The sequence below is a fragment of the Aptenodytes patagonicus genome, unplaced genomic scaffold, assembly GCF_965638725.1.
Source record: "Aptenodytes patagonicus unplaced genomic scaffold, bAptPat1.pri.cur scaffold_50, whole genome shotgun sequence".
Classification (NCBI taxonomy): Eukaryota; Metazoa; Chordata; class Aves; order Sphenisciformes; family Spheniscidae; genus Aptenodytes; species Aptenodytes patagonicus.
The window spans coordinates 505,333-522,847 of NW_027472005.1; positions in this window are offsets into that span (position 1 = coordinate 505,333).

Here is a 17,515-nt window from a genome sequence, read left to right on the forward strand (position 1 = left end):
AGGGGGCTGGGCAGTGCCTCGAGGAAGGCCTAGCGCCATGGGCAGGGGGTGGGGGAAAGGGGGTGCCCCCCACCCTGTGCCCGACTCCCCATGAGGCCGGTGCCTTCAGCCCAAGTGACAGCCCCTTGTCCTGGTCTTGCCAAGGCAGCTGGAGAAGTCTGGAAGGGGAAGAGCAGGGGGTCACCCCAAAACAGCCCTGAACCCCTCAGTTCTACCCCAGACCCCATCAGCTCCCCCAGACATCCTTATCCTCCTCAGCTACTCCCAGACCCTCTGATTCCCTTAGTTCCCCCCAGACTCCCCACACCCCGCCCCGGTCGGCCCCCTGACACCCCTGACCTCCTCAGTCCCCCCAGGCTGCCTTTGACCCCCTGATTTCCCCCCAGGCCCCCAACACCCTCAGTTCCCCCCAGGCAGCCCAGAGCCCCCCCAGACCCCCTCAGTCCCCCCTGGCCTGCCCAGGTCCCAGGTTCCCTCTCCCCTACAGACCCACTGGTCCCCAGCCCGGCCCCACACTCTCCTCACGGGGACACGTGCAGCAGAGGCCGCCCCACCCCCACAGGGCCGTGTGCAGCAGGGGCTCCCCCACAGGGCCGTGTGCAGCAGGGGCTCCCCCACAGGGCCGTGTGCAGCAGGGGCCACGCTCCCCTCACCCAGGGCCGTGGTGCAGGGGCGGCCCTGTTACACCTCTGGGCCCTCCTGGAGCTGCACAGGGCGGCTGGGCCCCCTCCCCAGCTCCCTTCATCCCTCCTCCTGTCTGCTATTTTCCACCAATACAATGAACGGTGGAAGGTAAAACCATGAAGTTTGTTTTAAACAATGTTAGCTGACTCAGAAAGCATTTGTGTATGTAATAAGGCGGTCAGCAACTTTACCTCCTAACTCAGCTTCGTAGCAATGCTTCCTATTTAAGAACTTTGTGCTCCGAAACTCAGGAAGCAGACTGCTTTGTGAACAAAATAGCAGAGTTGGCTTTTTAAAATCTAAGAGCAAATGGACGCCATTAGCTTGCAGTTCTTTCTCTGGATGTACATGGGGAGAGACACAAGGGGACTTCTGCTCCTTTGGTCATTTCCCATGTAAATCAAGTGAGACAGGGAGACTGGATTTTGAAGGAAGAACCGTCTGTGTCATCTCATCCCTTTTCCTGATAGCTCTTTGTAGAGGTGTTAAAGAAAAGTTAGCCAGGCAGCATAACCAAGAGGAGGAGATTTCAATGTGATCAAGAGAATCCAGTTCCAGAAGAAGACCAAGATGAAGCAGAGCGCGGTGGAGAAGAGTTTCTGGAAAAACACGCCTTAACATGGATCAAAGCGGAGTTGAGTTCGCACAGGACTATTCTATGGAAGACAATGAAAATGTTTTTCAAGAACGATGGACAAAGGGCAATGAAACTAAGTATGAGACAGACCATGAGAGATGTGCTACATCTGCTTTTCTGATATCTCTCTCTCAAACCAGCACACAGCGTTTCTTCCATAATGATGCTGCCCTCCTAATGATGGGAGAAGGGAGTGCTGCTTGGATGTGTTCCCTGTGAGGGGACGTGACCACAGGCAGATTCTCTCCAGTGAAGGGGCTGGTTGACACAATTTTTGTCACACCTTTAAGCTGTGACCTAATCTGTAGAGGTGAGACTAACTTTCTGAAGCTGGCTTCCTCAGGCACTTCAGGTTCTTCTGCTGTTCATGCCTGACTGCGTATGTAGAGGAGCCACGTGGGCTTTGCACGGGGTCAGGGTGTCAACAGCATGTGCTCCTCAGCTAGTGCTCACTGGAGAAACTCAACGGGAGAGCCCATCTCGATGGTTCAGCTGTGAGGAGAGCTGCAGTTCTCATGAGCTGTCAGCTGTGGAGCACATCTAGAAGACCCCTTTCATTAACATGGGAGCCATTGGCTCCATACTCCTAAGCGGGACCTCCTATTCTTACATTTCTGGCTGGTCTTTTGACAGCTTGTGCTACTCTGAAGCAACCCAAACAGGAGAAGGGGAAGACGGAGAGGCGGATGTGGTTCTCCTTTTCCACTGGCTCACAAAGTTCTCCAGGTCATAGATGCCCTCTGCTCACTGACTCTCATGGAGCTTCTTGCTGTGTTTTGTTGGGATGAGTCACATGTCCAAGACGCCTCAAGTACATCAGCTGCCTTCTGGTGACAGCTTACACTGCTTGAAAAGATGACAGAGTCCCTCACGGTCGTTTTGGCTTCATGACATCTGATGGTGAAGTTGCTCACGTTGATTGTTACTCAAGTCCAATGGACAGGTTGACAAAGGCCTGAGTAAGGTGGCTGTTTTTTTGGCCAAAGGGAATGGTAGGAGCCCTCACATCGTCTGCCTTCTGATCCCAGGGAGGCAGAGTTGGATGACGGGCAGTGTGGGAATGACCCACCAGGAACATCCCTATGGTCCAAACTTTTCCTCTTCAGAGCTTTGGTCTGGAAGAGGTAGTCCCTCACCCCAGGGCATGCTGGGAGAGGGGACCTCCAGCCCAGCCCTGGCACAGCAGAGGTTCCTCCAGGACCCCGAGGTGACAGCCTGGGCTTGGCCCCAGAGCAGGGAGCTGCTGGCCAAGGGTGGTGAGGAGCTTTCTAATGCTTGGGATTTGATGTCCTCCCTCCTGGCAGTAGAGGCCAGGAATGACACTGTCTGCTCGGCACGCTGGGGGTGCTCCCCGTCTGAAGGAAGGACACCACGAGACTGAGCTTGTTGTAGTAGCTTTAATCAAATACATCCATTCTTCCCCAGGAGAGATGCACCTCTGCCTGGTTCAGCAGGGCCAGCAGCACAGCACCCGCAGGGACCACACTGATGAGTGCTGTACCCTTGGAGATGTCAGGATCAGTATTGTCTGAGCTGCCAGGGAGCAGATGGAGGGTTCGCTGTCTTCCTCCACGGCCTGAAGGGCTGCGGCAAAAGGAAACAGAGCCGAGATGAACCCCCCCTCCATCTGCAGAGACCCTCAGGCATCCCCTCCAGACCATACCAGCCCCACCCGTCTCTTTCCCTGGCCAGGAGGAGTAGGTGGGACCAATGGATGAGCTGGAAGCTGCTGGCCAGGAATGCCTCAGATGCTCCCGAGATGCTCCTCTGCCCTGGAAGCGTTTCCCTGGTGCAGGGCAAGGCAAGGCAGCACCCTGCCCAGGCTCTGTCCCCTGCCCCACCAGCCCCGGCCATACTCACCGTGGCAGATCTCACTCAGCTTCTCCTTGCTTTGGTTCCCGGAGTGCCGCGCCGCAAGTCCTGAGCAGAGAGCTCTATCAGACCTCCCGCTCCCCAGCATGTCCCCAGCTGCCCCTCGCTGCCAGCACAGTGGTGGGGATGGGGGCCAGGCTGCCAGAAGAGGGACCCCGGGGGCTGTGGCTCACCGATGAACCTGATGGCCATCTCTTGCAAGGTGGCCTGAGCGTCCTTCAGGTATGGCATGCTCTGATGCAGGTAGTCTTCAACCCTCCTCCTGTCCTTCACCAGCTGGAGAGAGCACAAGGGCATGTGGCTGGAACGGACCCTCCCCAGTCTGCTGGACCAGTCCCTCCTCCCAACGACCCCCTTCCCACCCAGGCCATTCCCATCTCCCAGCCAGGAGCCCTATGTGGCTGAGATCCAGAGACACACGCAGGCAGAGGGGGGTCTAGGAGTCTTGAGACCTCTCTGTCCATCTGCCCAGGGCCCAGATGGGCTGGGGTCTCCTTCAACACCCTTGGGAGCCGGGAGGGGAGAAAGCCCTGGAGAAGAGCCCTTAGGGCCCCTGTACTCGAGGGCAGGGAAGGACGATGCAGCTCTGGGTTATGGGCCCTGGGGCTTGGGGGTTGTCCTCACCAAGCACTCTCCGATCCTCCACGTCTGCTGTGTCTGGATCAGGTGCTTGAGCTCTTCCCACTCCAGGATCTCCGCCACGGCAAGGAGGGCTTTCCTAGAGACCTGCAGAGCAACAGAGGATGGGAGATGGCACCGTGGCCTGGGGAAGGAGACCTGGTGTCCCTCTCCTCTTGGCCAGACTGCCAGCTGTTCCCAGCCACCACCTCAGGTATCTCATGCTGCTGGCCAGCAGAATAGAGATTCTCAAGAGCTGTGGGCCCATGGCTGTAGGCAGTGAGGACCACAGTCTCAGAGGCACCGGGGCAGGACAGAGTCAGCAGCACCTCCCATGGCATCCCCAATGGGACTCTTGGCTCCTCAGCCAGGGCTGCCCCAGTTCCAGGTGGGCAGTGCTCTGAGCCCTGGGGTGATCCTGCCCTTAGGGAGCTGGGACATGTCCTGGCCTAAACATCTGGGGTACTCTTAGGCACAACCCTGGGGAGGCAGGGGTTGGGGCTCAAAGGCCTGGTCTCCAACACCTGCAGGGAAATCTGGGAAGCCCTTAGGGTGTGTTCAGACCTCAGTGGCCACGGGCTGCTGCTGCCAAGACCTGCTGGACCAGGTAGGGCAGCTCTGGGAAACGTCCATGCCAGCTGCCAGCAGCCCTTGCCCATGACACCTAGGCCACCCCCGTGGTGTCATCACGCCCTTCCCCATATCACTGGCCAGCTTTGAAATCTGCACCTTGGCCACGCTCTGGGTCTGGTCACTCATGTGGAAGAAGAGCGGGACCAGCACCCTCCACACTTTATTCTTCATCCTCTTCTTGTGGCAGCACACCACAGCCTTCATCAGGTCTTTGAAGAGGTGGATGGCGAGCTCTCGCAGCTGGCTGCACTCCTGGTAGGGAGGAGGACAGGATAAGCAAGGGTGTTAGCATGGCCGATGGGAGGGGAGATGCTCTGGGGTCAGATCCTGCACACAGCTGCATGGCCACACAGCTGGGGAAGCCCTTGGGGCTTGGAGAGCAGCTCTTGGCCTGCAGATGCTTTGCACGGGGGCCAGGCTGGGCTCCAGTACAGGGGTCTCAAGTCGCCTGGAGGCATCAAGCTGTTGGGGAGAAGCTGTGGTGGGCTGAAGAGCCCAGAAGACATCCCTCGAGGGATTAAGGAGGGGAGAATGTCCTGACCAGAGGGCTGGGCTGAAGGGCAGCTGTCATGGACGAGCATCCATCTGCAGGGCCTAGGCTCCTGCAGCAGCCTTACATCATCAAAGAGCGGCAGGAGCTTCTCTGAGAGTTGGAGAGCGATGCAGCTGGCCTTCTTCCTCTTCATATGACCCACCACGTTTCGGAAGACCAGCAGGGCCTTCATCCGGATGTCTTTGTTGGCATCCTGCAGGATCTCCACAACATCAGGCAGCAGGACCTGAATTTTTCTTGCCTAGATGAAGCACAGTATTTCATCTTTGAGAAGCGGTCAAAGACCACCCTGGCAAACATGCTCTGGTCACTGAGCACCAGCCTCCCCTCCAGCTCCTGGCCCAGGAATCGCTGTAGCACCCTCCTGGCTGGTGGTGGCCATGGTATGCAGGAGAGCAGGGGTAGGGCAGGGGGGGCAGGAAAGCAAAGACTTCCTGTCCCCTGCTTAGCCACCCCCTTTTCTGACCAGCCCAAAGGGGCAGATGGGTTGGTAACCCTCCAGGCCTGGAAAGCTACCCCAGGCACCCACCAGCCCCGTCCATGGCAGGGAGGGTGTTGGGAGCCGTCATCCCAGCTCCTGACTGCCAGCCAAGGCCAAGCCACTGCATTGGCCAACGTGGCTCAACTCAACTCCTTGCTCACCGTCTCAGGTCTCTCCGAGGCAGTGATGAGACCCATGAGCACCAGCGAGTGAAACCCTGGATTTGGACACTTCAGGTACTCCTGGAGGAGTGTCAGGGAGTAAAAACTCGGCTGTTGAGCATTGGTGCAGTCTGTCACCTGAAATAAAGATAGCGGTGAGAGATGGGCAGAGCCTGCGGGGCTCCTGCTTCCCACTGGCAGCTCAGGGCAAGGGCACTGGGGCCAGGCAGCCCGTCCTGGGGGCAGCCCTGACCATGGAGGACTGCACAGTGTCTTTGCCGGCTCCTCCTGTCCTCTGACCATTGGCAGCCTCTTGCTCTCACGCCTCCGAGGAGTGACTGGAGAGCAAGAGCTGGCACAAAGGAGGCAGGACACATGGGTGGTGATGAGTGTCTCCTGTCCCCGGCCATGCACATCCCCAAGGGTGAGCAAGCCCAGGTCTGGTCACTTACCGCCTCCTGAATGTTGCAGGCATGCAACACGGCAGCGCTTATCAGCTTGCAGTGCCGCCGTTTCCGCGACTTAACAATCTTCATCAGCTCAGTCGAGAACTCAGTGGGTATCTTGTTCTGGAAAAACATCAGCTCCCACATGGCCAGGGCGGCGCTGCCAAGCACAGAGCATTTCGTCAGCGTGGCTGCCTCGGCCACGGCACTGTGCCCAGGCTAGCCTGACCACTCCCGGGCTGTCTTGCAGCCCAGGCCCTGCCCACCCCGCTCGTGTGGGGGCAAGCAGGAGAGAGCTGAGGTGGTGTTCCCTGTGAGGCAGGGAAGAGCATAGTGGCTCTGGGCTCTGGCTTGGCCGGCTTTGGCTGCTGCAGGCCTGGATGACCCACCAGGGCTGGAAAGTGTGGTGGGATGGAGGGCCCTGCTCCTCAGGGATGTCCTGCAGTTTTCCGTGGGTCTGGCAGCCAGAGAGTCTCTGAGCCCCTCTCCCCACAGGGAACAAGTCCTTGGGGCTGTCGCGGCTGATACCTGTCACACAGTGGAACGTGGATCAACATGCTGAAGACCAGTTCCCTGGGGTACTCGCAGGCCAGCAGGATAAGTAGGGCATCCAGGCTCTCCCAGGCTGACACTGTGCTGGTGTACTCCAGGCTTTCATGGATGCACCCCACGATGCTTGGCACCTGGAGGGGACACAGGTGAGGATGGTGCTGCCACTGGAGTGCAGCCATTTCCTCAGCTGCCACCACTGAAACTTCCCATCCCTCTCTGGTGGCTTAAAATGGCTTTAGGTGCCTGATGCAAGGCAAGGCAGGGCAGGGCAAAGGCAGGGACAGGCAAGGCAAAGGCAGGGCAAGGCCCAAGGCTTGAGCCAGGCAATCCAGCCAGAGCCTGCTTACATCTGTCAGCCAGAAGTCAGGTTCTCCCATGGTCATGTTCAGCACGCTGCTGGCCACCTGCTTGTCATAGATGCTGGAGTCTCTCAGGGCTTCAATGGCTGTGAGGACGATGTCTGTCTTCTCAGAAGGCCAGAGGTAATTTTTGCATGCCTATGGGAGGAAGGAAGGAAGGGAGGGAGGGAAGACACGTCACATGACTGCCCTCATGGTGCTGCTTGGCCCTATAGAGAACCAGAGCTTGCTGGTGGCCAGGAGGGCTGGAGCTGCTGCTGGGACACTGGAGTGCGGCCCTCGGATAGTCCCTGCTCGGGGACAGCAGGAACCCTCTCACCAGGGACAGTGAGGCCATGCCAGCCCCGCTGATTCTGGGTCCCTTTGCTCAGACAAGTCTCCTGCTGAATGTGTCTCAGCAAGGGAGGAACTCATTACCATGGTCAGGGTGCTCGCTTTGTAGAGCAAAGAACACGAGGAGGTGCTCTCAGCTTCCCATTCCCTTTGGACCTGTTGATGCTCTGGATTGTCCTCTGACAGCGTCCTACCTAAAAGGGGAGGGAGAAACACAGAGCAGTTGGTAGGAGGTAGCATCTTTGCCAACAAGCTTACCAAACGCTGAAAAGAGCTTTAGGTTATGAATGGCTGAGGAGGGGGGTTACAACCCACAGGCAGGGGAGGAGGTGGTGGGCAGGAGTGTAAAGCAAAGGGAACAAGAGGGACCTCAGGAATGATGGAGACGGATGAGAGGCACCTGCCTCAAGTGTAAGTATGCAAATGCTCAGGGCCTGGGAAAGTGGAAGGAGAGCATGGGGGACAATCAACAGTCTGGGAGAGAGCATGTGGGTCAGGAGCAGCAGAGAGGCGGTGCTGGTGGCATGGTGGTGGCAGCGTGTTACAGCCTCCCCTGTGGGGGGGAGGAAGTGGATGAAGTCTTCCTGAAAGCACTCGGGGAGGTCTCTCTGTCACGTGCCCTGATTGCAAGATGGCAGGGTGCAAGTGGTCAAGGAGATTTCTGGAGGGCATCAGGGACAGCTTCTTGCTACAGGCATTGGAGGGACTAGCCGGGGTGATGCCCAGCCTGATCTGTTGTTCAAGGAAAGGGAAGAATTGGTTTCAGGACGTGGTAATCAATGGTAGCTGTGGCTGTGGGGACCACGAAACAGTGGGGCTCAAGATCCTGAAAGGAACGAGGAAGGAGAGCAGCAGAGAGTGGATCCTGAACTTCAGGTAAGCACTCCGCCTCTGCAGGAAAATGATAGCTGGGATCCTATAGGAAGCAGCTGCAAAGGGCCAGGGAGGTCAGGGAAGCTGGCAGACTTTCACAGAGAGCCTCCAGCAAGCACAAGAATGGTCCATCACAATGCTCAGGAAAATGAGCAGAGATATGAGCAGATGTCTGTGTGTGGAGGGACGCAGCCCATGACACAGCTCCTCTTACTTTCTCGCTGACAGATGAACCTGTAGATGGAATAAAGAGCATCCGAAGCCACGTGGCTGCTCTCTTCTTCCTTGCAAGAGCTGAGAAGGATGAGACATCCCAGCAGCTGTCCCAGGATGGGGATCTGGATCTCTCTGTAGCAGCCACAGCTGAACTCATCTTGCCAGGCCTGGGGGAGGGAAGCAGAACAGCAGAAGGGCTGAGGCAAGGCAGGTGGGGCTGAAGCCCTGAACCCAAGTGGGCCCAGGGCTGGATCTCAGGTGAGTCAGAGCTTTGCAGGGCCCTGCTGGGTGCAGCTCTGGCTCCTGGCAGAGAGGGGACTGGGGAGAGGAGCTCATAGGACCAAGACCCTCGCTTCGGGGCAGAGCCTTGCTGAGTGCCCCAGTGCCTGGCAGGAACCCTGAGCTGCAGGCTGTTCCGGTGCACAGGAAAGGGGACATGTCCTGGCTGGAGGCTGCCTGGCTCCTTACCTCCAGTGAGGAACATCTGGCCAAGAAATGGCTCAGCTTCTGAATCCTCCTCAAGGCCCTTGCGTGCACAGCTGCACTTTTGGAGTTGGTGAAAGTCAGCAGCATCTGGGAGGAGAGGAGAGGAGAGGAGAGAAGCTGCCGATCTGCCCTGTGAGCTGACACCCAGTCCAGCAGAAGCAGCACTGCTGAACTCCTGGCTAGACTCACACAGTCCAGGCTCAGAGGTATGGCCCCCTGGGAAGCCAGGAGAAGAGAGCTTCAGAGCTGGGCTCCCCGTGCGGGACAGGCAGGTCCCAGTGGGTCTCTGCCCCATTTGGGTCTGGGGAGGAAAGCAGGGGAGACTGGGAAGTGGGGGGACAGCAGCACCAGCTGCCACCGCTGTGGTACCAAAGGAGAGGGGCCAAATTCCTCCTATTACTTGGGAAAGTCTGCGGAGGGGAAAGGGACTTTGACTGCAGCCAGGGGACACCGGGCTCCAGAAGAGCACAGTGGGCAGCCCTCAGCTCCCCCAAGGGAGGTGGGCACCCTGCGTGGCACTGCAGGTGTGATGGACACCCGCATCACCTCCAAGGTGATGAACAGCCCCTGCCAACCCTGCTCTTTGCAAATGCCAGACCTTCAAGATAGTCTGCAGCTCCTCGCTGAGGCCAGAGGCAGGAGAGCTGAACACCAACACGCGTAGCATGCTGTCCATGGCATCCAGGGTCTGCAAGGAGGACGAAGGGTGGTGGCATCTTTCGGCAGGCCCTCTCATCCCCAGGAGATGGATCTGGACTCCCAGCACCAAGGAGGACACCTGTGCTGCCTCGCGGTGCCTGGGGAAGGCCTCGGGGCAGACAAGCCTGGATGTGGCCAGGCCCATGGGAAGGGGACGAAGGGATGAAGGTGGGAAAGCAAAACCAAGACCCTGACCTGCCTTGGATCTCCAGTCATCTCCTGGCATGGGGCAGCCAGGGAGCAGCCCAGAGGGACTGGGGGCTCACCCAGCACTTACCTGGAAGTAGAGAGAAGCATCCAGGCCCTGCATGTCCTCTTCTGGAGGAAGCAAGAAGACACTGGTGAAGCAGGCATGTATGAGGCTTTTCTTTTGGCCCTCCAGCACTGTCTCCACTGAGCTGCAAAAAGAGAGAGAGGGGTCTGTCGGACACTGGTGCTGGGAGCGTGCCTCGAGGCCTCGGACAGGTGGACATGGACCTCTGGGGCAGGGGTGCCCAGGAGGGATGGGCAGGTACCTCAAGGCAGCGATGGCATCCATGGCAAGCAGCCGCACTGCCGTGTGCAGGTGGTCCCTGGGCTCCTCTTCCAGCAGTGCCTGCAGAGCACAATCGGGATAAAGGACCTGGCAGCCACCAGCACCCAGTGCCAGCAGACCCAGTGTGGTCCCTGCCGCCCTGGGTGCTGGGGGTCTTTGCTGGCAGGCCTTCTCAGCAGCACTTGAGTCCCCTTGGGGTGTCCACGTATGTTTGCTCCTGTCCAAATGCTGTCCTTGCCATGTGCCAGTGACCGGGGACCCTGCCCCCTTCCCCAGACCCTCCGGGTGTCCCCTCACCTTGATGCTCTTGGCCAGCTCAAATCTGTGGCAGAAGACATCCAGGCCCTGCAACAAGCCCTTGTGCCTGGCAGCTCTGCAGAGGATGCAGATGCACTCGAGGAACCGCATCTTCTCGGTCTCTTCCTGGCAGCCAGGGGACAGAGAGACAAAGGGGGAGTGTGAGAGGGCGAGACATGGCCAGCGGGACCAGAGTACTGGGGGTGCAAAGCCATGCGGGAGAGCAGCTCTGCCCAGCCAGCAGCGCCCCTAGCAGCAGGCAGCATAGCCAGTGGGTCCCATCAGGAGACGCTGGCACAGCAGCAATAGAAATAGCCACGGTTACCTTTTCTGAGCTCTCGAAAAAAGCCTGGATGAAGTCCACCGTTTCCTGTTCCGCTTCATACACAGCTAGCCAGCTGGCATCTAGCAGCAGAGGAGGGCAGGGAGGGCTGTAGAGTGGAGCTGCAGGCAGGAGTGGGCAGAGGAAGGAGCTCTGCCCTTCGTTCCCATGCCCACTCCCCAGGAGCAGTCTCCCTGGGGGTCTCAGGGCTGGAGGATGCGATGCTGGAGCCCCCCACTCACCTGCCTGCACCGGCTGGACCACACACACCTCACAGGGCTCTGGTGGAAACCTGCTCTCCTGGGGAGCCCCCACCTCCTCCCAGGCCACCCTGGGGCGGCTAAGGGGTCTCCTCTCTTCCATCCTGAGGGATGTAAGGCGGCAGTAGGGATGGGGAAGGGGGAAGCCTTGGGGAAACGCCTTGGGTCTGCCGGGAAAAGACGCGGGGTGCGCTTGGGGGGTCTCCTCGCCAGCTCTGCGCTCCTGCCCTGTCCTGTCACTGTCCTGCTGGACACTGCAGGGTGGGGCCACGCTGGCTATATGCAGTGCTGGGGGGTCAAATAGCAGGGGGTCACAAAGGGACCAACTGTGACCCGCCGCCCAGGCGGGGAGGGGCAGGATGGCCCCTGGGGAGCTGGGCCCTCTCGGGGCACCCCAAGGCAACCATTCACCCTCATGTCCCCTCGGGATCTCCCTGTTGCTCTGCAGTGTATCCCGGAGCCCCGACGTTAAAAGTCTGGGATTTACTCAAGCTTCACAGAAACCATGATTTTATCACTTCATCTCTTCTTCTCATCTTCTCACCAGGAAGAGCTCGTGCAGGAAAGAGGAAAAATAAAATGAAACAACTTCCCCTGAGTTTACCCTTTTTAGGATTTGGGAACCTCCCAGAAATGGAGATTCCCCTCTTATGGTTTGTTTTCTCAGTCTGGTTTGTGGCCATGATGGAGAACTCCCTCATTGTTGCGCTGGTGGTGGCTGACCACCATCTCCAGCCCTCCGTGGACACCTTCTGGGCCGCCTTTCCTGCCTGACCGCCTGCTCCCCTTGTCAACTTCCATGAACAGGGAGAAGCCCATTTCTGCAGGAGTTCTATAATTTGAGGTTTTTGGCCAGTTGGCAATGTTGTCTCCAGGCAGGGGTTGGAGATGTGGTTGGTGTTTAGCAATATGGAAACTTCTCTGCTGCAGCACAGTAGGAAATATCACTTTCAGCTTTAAGCTCAGAGCTGGGCATGAAAAAAATGTGAAGCCAGTGTCCTGAGTGTTTCTATCTCACCTCAGTTCTTGTGGCGCTAATGAAATTTCCCAAGTGTTTCATCATCTCATGCTAATCATTAATGATAACTGCGATGACAGTATGCCGGCCAGGTGGACAAGTTCTCCACAGATGCTCTCTTCACGTTTCTACAGTTTTCAGCAGTTTACAGTTACATCCTTTCCTCAATCTCTCTCAGCACCAGGAAGCAAAAAGGTGTCGACACCGGCTCCTCTCATCGGATCGCTGTCAGTATTCCCTGGTTTTACATCAAGCTGGCTGTTCAGATCACAGGTCACACTCTGTTTGTTCTCTGGTTCTTGTTCTGTTTCTTTTTCTTCTGAACATCCTTGCCAAGATCTACAGAGAAACCTGAGCATGACATCAGTTGGCTGCAGTCATGCAGAAGGACGCCTGTGGTTGCAAACACGTTCCTCTCTCTCCCTGGCTTTCAGGATGCCAGATCTGCTCCGGATCCATCTTGTTCTTTACTCTTGAAACTTTATTTTTATTATTATTTTTTTAATATTACTTAAGAAGACCTATTTCTATCTATCCTAGCAGAGATAATGAGAGGGATGACTCATGGGCATGACTCATTGGACAAGCATTGCCTTATATGGTATGTCCTGGCCCCCATTCACACCACCAAGGGTGTGTTAACAGCACAGGGGGTGATGCTGTTTGTCCTCCCCAACCTCTGGGATGGTTGGGCCCCTTCTGAAATCTGATTTGCTTGACGTCAATTCTCTCTCTCTCTCTCTGCATGTAAGTAATCTCTTTTATCTGCTGCTAAATTGTTGCTAAATGGCTTCACTAATGATCAGTTTATAGTAACCTGCAGTGGTACAGACCTACAAGGTTGTTGCTGTTATTCACTGTTTCTGTATGATTGATGACTGTTATTATTGATTGCTGCCACTGCCTTTGATTGACACTGTATTATTGATTGCTGTTAGTAATTTCTATTGCGTTGCTAGGAGTGATTTTGTAGTATCCTGGCTAGTGGTTACAGACAGCGCTGCACTGGTCGGATGCTCCTGTGGGTGTAGCAGCGACAGTAAGGTGCCCTTGTTGATGGCACAGCCATGCAACTCACAATTTGACATCACGGTGTATCTGTCAGATGTATGTTTGTTCCCCTGGGAATTGGGTTTTCCTGGAAAAAAGGGGTGGCGGAGCTGTAGGAGAGCGGGCGCTCGGAGCTTCAAACTTTGGAGATGAAGCTCAGACTCGTCGCGTGGCCGAGCGGGACCGTAGCGCTCGTCCTGCCTCTGGTCACACCCAGGTGCTCCGGTTGTTTTGCCTGGGAATTCAAATTCCTGGGTTTCTGTTCTTTTAATTTTTACTGCTTATTATTTACCTGAAAATATTTAGAATAAAAACTTGAAAAACAGTTACTGGCATAGTCTTTGGGAGTAAATAATGTGTCTCATCTACTCTAGCTACTATTGAAACTTTACAGATGGTAATTACTCCCAATTTGTACTATAAAATTACAAATAGCAGAATATAGAGTACTAATCGGGAGAAATATCTGTAGGGAAACAACTCTAGTTAATATTAACAAATAAAAAAATAAAAAACTAATTAAAAATTTAAAATAAAACATCATGAGCACTAGTTAATGCCACTTAGTAAAGTAATGATTAAAATGTTAGAGTGTAAATAACTAAAAGAAATATTATTTATGAGGAACGACACAATTTAATTGGAGCGATTACTTAACGAACCAGGCAGTAATTATTCCCAATTTGTATTGTAATATCAAAGAAAAATAAATTCAGAAACCCATTTTAAGTGACAAAGATAGAAAATGAATTGGGAGTCATTAATAGCTAAATTTGAACATAGACATTATTAAATAAATTGCTGGCATTAATGACTCCCAGTTGGAAACAAAGTAATGGACTTTTAGCATATAAAACGGAAGTAGAATTGGAAAAGGAATCGGGAGTCTTTAATGCTTAAATTACAACATACCTTTGAGTAGGTTCAGAGGCAATGATGACTCCGGCTTAGAAATAGTAATTAAAAAAATTACTAAATAGTAATTGAAAAATAGAAATTGAAGCTTTAGATTTTTACGTAAAGAGAAATAAAAATGAGTTACTATATAATGGCTACATTTAAAGGCAGAGATTAAAAACAATTCACTGGCGGTCATGGAAGACTATATATTTACTACTATGAATATAATTAATTGTTATTAAGTACCAATTAGAGCTATAATAAAAGTAAAAATAGTGCAAATTAGGTTTGATTAATAAAAAGTTAAGTTAAATCTTAAAACCATATTTTAGATCACTAATTGGTCATCATTAGTGCCTGTTATTTATTTAATAACAGCAATGCTTCATTTATGCATTAATGATGCCCAAAACAGTATTATCATAATAAAAACTTCAAATTATGTAGTGGAAATAGAATACAAATTGGGAGCAGTTTATTATAATTACATCTTATCGTAATTATGGTAATTAAAGTGCTCCTAACGAGGCTTCAAATTGATAACCTGAGATGTAATTAAACCTTCCTCTTGTGTCAGTCTCTTTGTTTTTCGCCCTTTGTCTCCTTTTCATTTTTCCTGAGGCAGTATTAAATGAAATTCTCCTGGGGTGCAATTAATGCACTTGTTGTATTTTATATGATTACTTAAATAGGTAATATTATATTATTCACGCGGCCTAATTAAATAATTCAGTCAGGCCTCTGACAGTCGTGCTCTATGAGCCAGCAATCCTCCCAGAAGTGCTTCTCAGTCCTCCAGATTCAAAGAATCAAAGAATATCTCGAGTTGGAAGGGACCCATAAGGATCATCAAGTCCAACTCCCTGCTCCTCACAAGACTACCTAACACTAAACCAGCTGACTAAGAGCGTCCTCCAGACACTCCTTGAACTCTGACAGGCTTGGTGCTGTGACCACTTCCCTGGGGAGCCTGTTCCAGTGGCCGACCAGCCTCTCAGTGAGGCACCTTTTCCTAACGTCCATTCTGAACTTCCCCTGATGCAGCTTCATTCCATTTCCTCGTGTCCTATCGCTGGTCACCAGAGAGAGGAGATCAGTACCTCCCCCTCCGCTGCCCCCCTTGAGGAAGTTGTAGACTGTGATGAGGTCACCCTCAGCCTTCTCTTCTCCAAGCTGAACAAACCAAGTGACCTCAGCCGCTCCTTGTAAGTCTTGCCCTCGGGACTCTTCACCATCTTGGTCGCCCTCCTCTGGACACACTCTAATAGTCTGGTGTCCTTATTCTATTGAGGCATCCAAAACTGCACACAGTACTTGAGGTGGGGCTGCACCAGTGCAGTGTAGAGCGGAACAATCACTTCCCTCGACCAGCTCGCTATGCTGTGCATGCATGCACCCCAGGACACAGTTGGCCCTCTGGGCTGCCAGGGCACACTGTTGACTCATGTTCAACTGGCCATCAACCCAAACCCCCAGAACTCTTTCCGCAGGGCTGCTCCCCAGCCTCTCCTCCCGCAGTTTGTACGTATAACCAGGATTACCCCGTCCCAGGTACAGACATGTGTACTCGTCTACTCATGTACATGTGACATCAGAAACACCTGCACAGGCCACCTGCATGCTTGTGCCCTAACAGCTACAGAGCCACCAGTGACATCACAAGCACCAGGACAAGCCAGGGGCCAGTTCCTAACCTATCACCTACTCAGGCACATGTGACATCACAAGCACCTACACAAGCCAGGTGCATGTTCCTGCTCAATCCTGCCTGCTCATCCACCTATGACATCACTAGCAGCTGCACAAGCAAAGGGCCTGCTCCTCTGCTAAAACCTTCTCAGGCACTTATGACCTCAAAAGCACCTTTACAAGCCAGCTGCATGCTCCTGCCCTAATAGCTGCAGAGCCACCATTGACTTCACAAGCACCTGCACAAGCCAGGTGTTCATTCATACCCAAAAAGCTACTGAGATACCAGTGACATCAGAAGCAGCTGTACAAGCAGGGGCCTGCTCCTGCCCTACCACCTACTCAGCCACCGATGACATCAGATGCACCTGCACAAGCCAGGAGCTTTCTCCTGCCCTATCAACTACTCAGGCACTTGCAACACAATAGGCAGCTGAACATAGATGGTTCCTACTCCAGCCCTATAACCTACTCAGGCACATGTGACATCACAAACACCTGCACAGGCCAGCTGCATGCTCCTGCCTTAACAGCTACTCAGCTGCAGGTGACATCACAAGCAGCTAAACAAGCCAGGGGCCTCCTCCTGCCCTATCTCCTACTTGGGATCATGTGAGATCACAAGCACCTGCACAAGCCAGGTTCCTGTTCTTGGCCTAACACCTACTCAGCCACCAGTGACCTCACAAGCAGCTGCACAGCAGAAGCATCCTCACTTCCAACACCCCGGCTTTGTCCCCTCCATCTCCATCTCTGTCTCCCATCTCCCCGTGCTCTCCTCTCTCCCAGGCACCTTTCCCACCCTCTCCACGACCTCCCAGTGCCTCTGCCTGCCTCTGTGTTTGTGTGGCAGATGTTACCTGGGAAGCATTGTCTCAGCTATACCACCTGCATCTCCTTCTCCCTCTGTTGTCATCGTTACTGCGCCAGCTGTCTGATGCACTTTTCAACCTCATGGGCCCTCTTGTCCTGCCTCCCTTCTGCTGGTAAATCCTGTTCCTGCAAGAGAAGTGTCAATCAGTCGGTGTCGCCTCTGTGGCATCTTACCTGCATCTTCCTGAGCTGGACAGCTGGTGGGAACTGTCACCATCAGCCCCGGATGTGCTTGAAGTCTTCTCCTTGCGCAGGTGTGGCTCTGGGTGTGCTTGGCCTCCTGTGAGCAATGGCTTCACCAGCAGGCTTGGATTTAGTGAATCCCCATGGACAAATGGATGTAGCAGGTGCTCCATCCAAGAACTTTGATGTGCTGACACTCTGGAGTGAATTTGGAGGTGTTTCCTCCTCCTGCTTCTCCTCCTTCTCCTCCTCCTCCTCTTCCCTCTTCTTCCTCCTCCTTTTCGTCCTCCTCCTGCTCTTCTTACTCCTCCTTTTCCCCCTAATCCTCCTTCTCTTCCTTCTTCTCCTCCTCCTCGGCTCTTCTTCCTCTGCCTCCTGTTCTTCTGCCTCCTTTTCTTCCTCCTCCTATTCTTCCTTTCCCTCCTTCTGTTCTCGTTTCTCCTCCTCCTTTCTTTCGCCTCCTTTTTTTCTTCCTCCTCACGCTTTTTTTTATTATCTTCCTCCTTATCCTGTTCTTCCTCCTCTTCTTCCACTTCATCTTTTTCTCTCTTCCTCATGTTCTTCCTCCCTCTATTCCTCCACCGTTCTTCCTGTTCTTCCTCCTTTTCCTTCTCTTCCTGTTCTTCCTCCTCCTCTTCCTCCTCTTCCCCATCTTCTCCTGTTTCTCTTCCCTTTGCTCCTCCTCCTGCTCTTCTTCCTCCTCCTGTTTCTCCTCCTGTTCATTCTCTTCCTCCATTTCTTCCTCCTCTAACTCCTGTTCTTCCTCCTCCTCCTCTTGTCCTTCC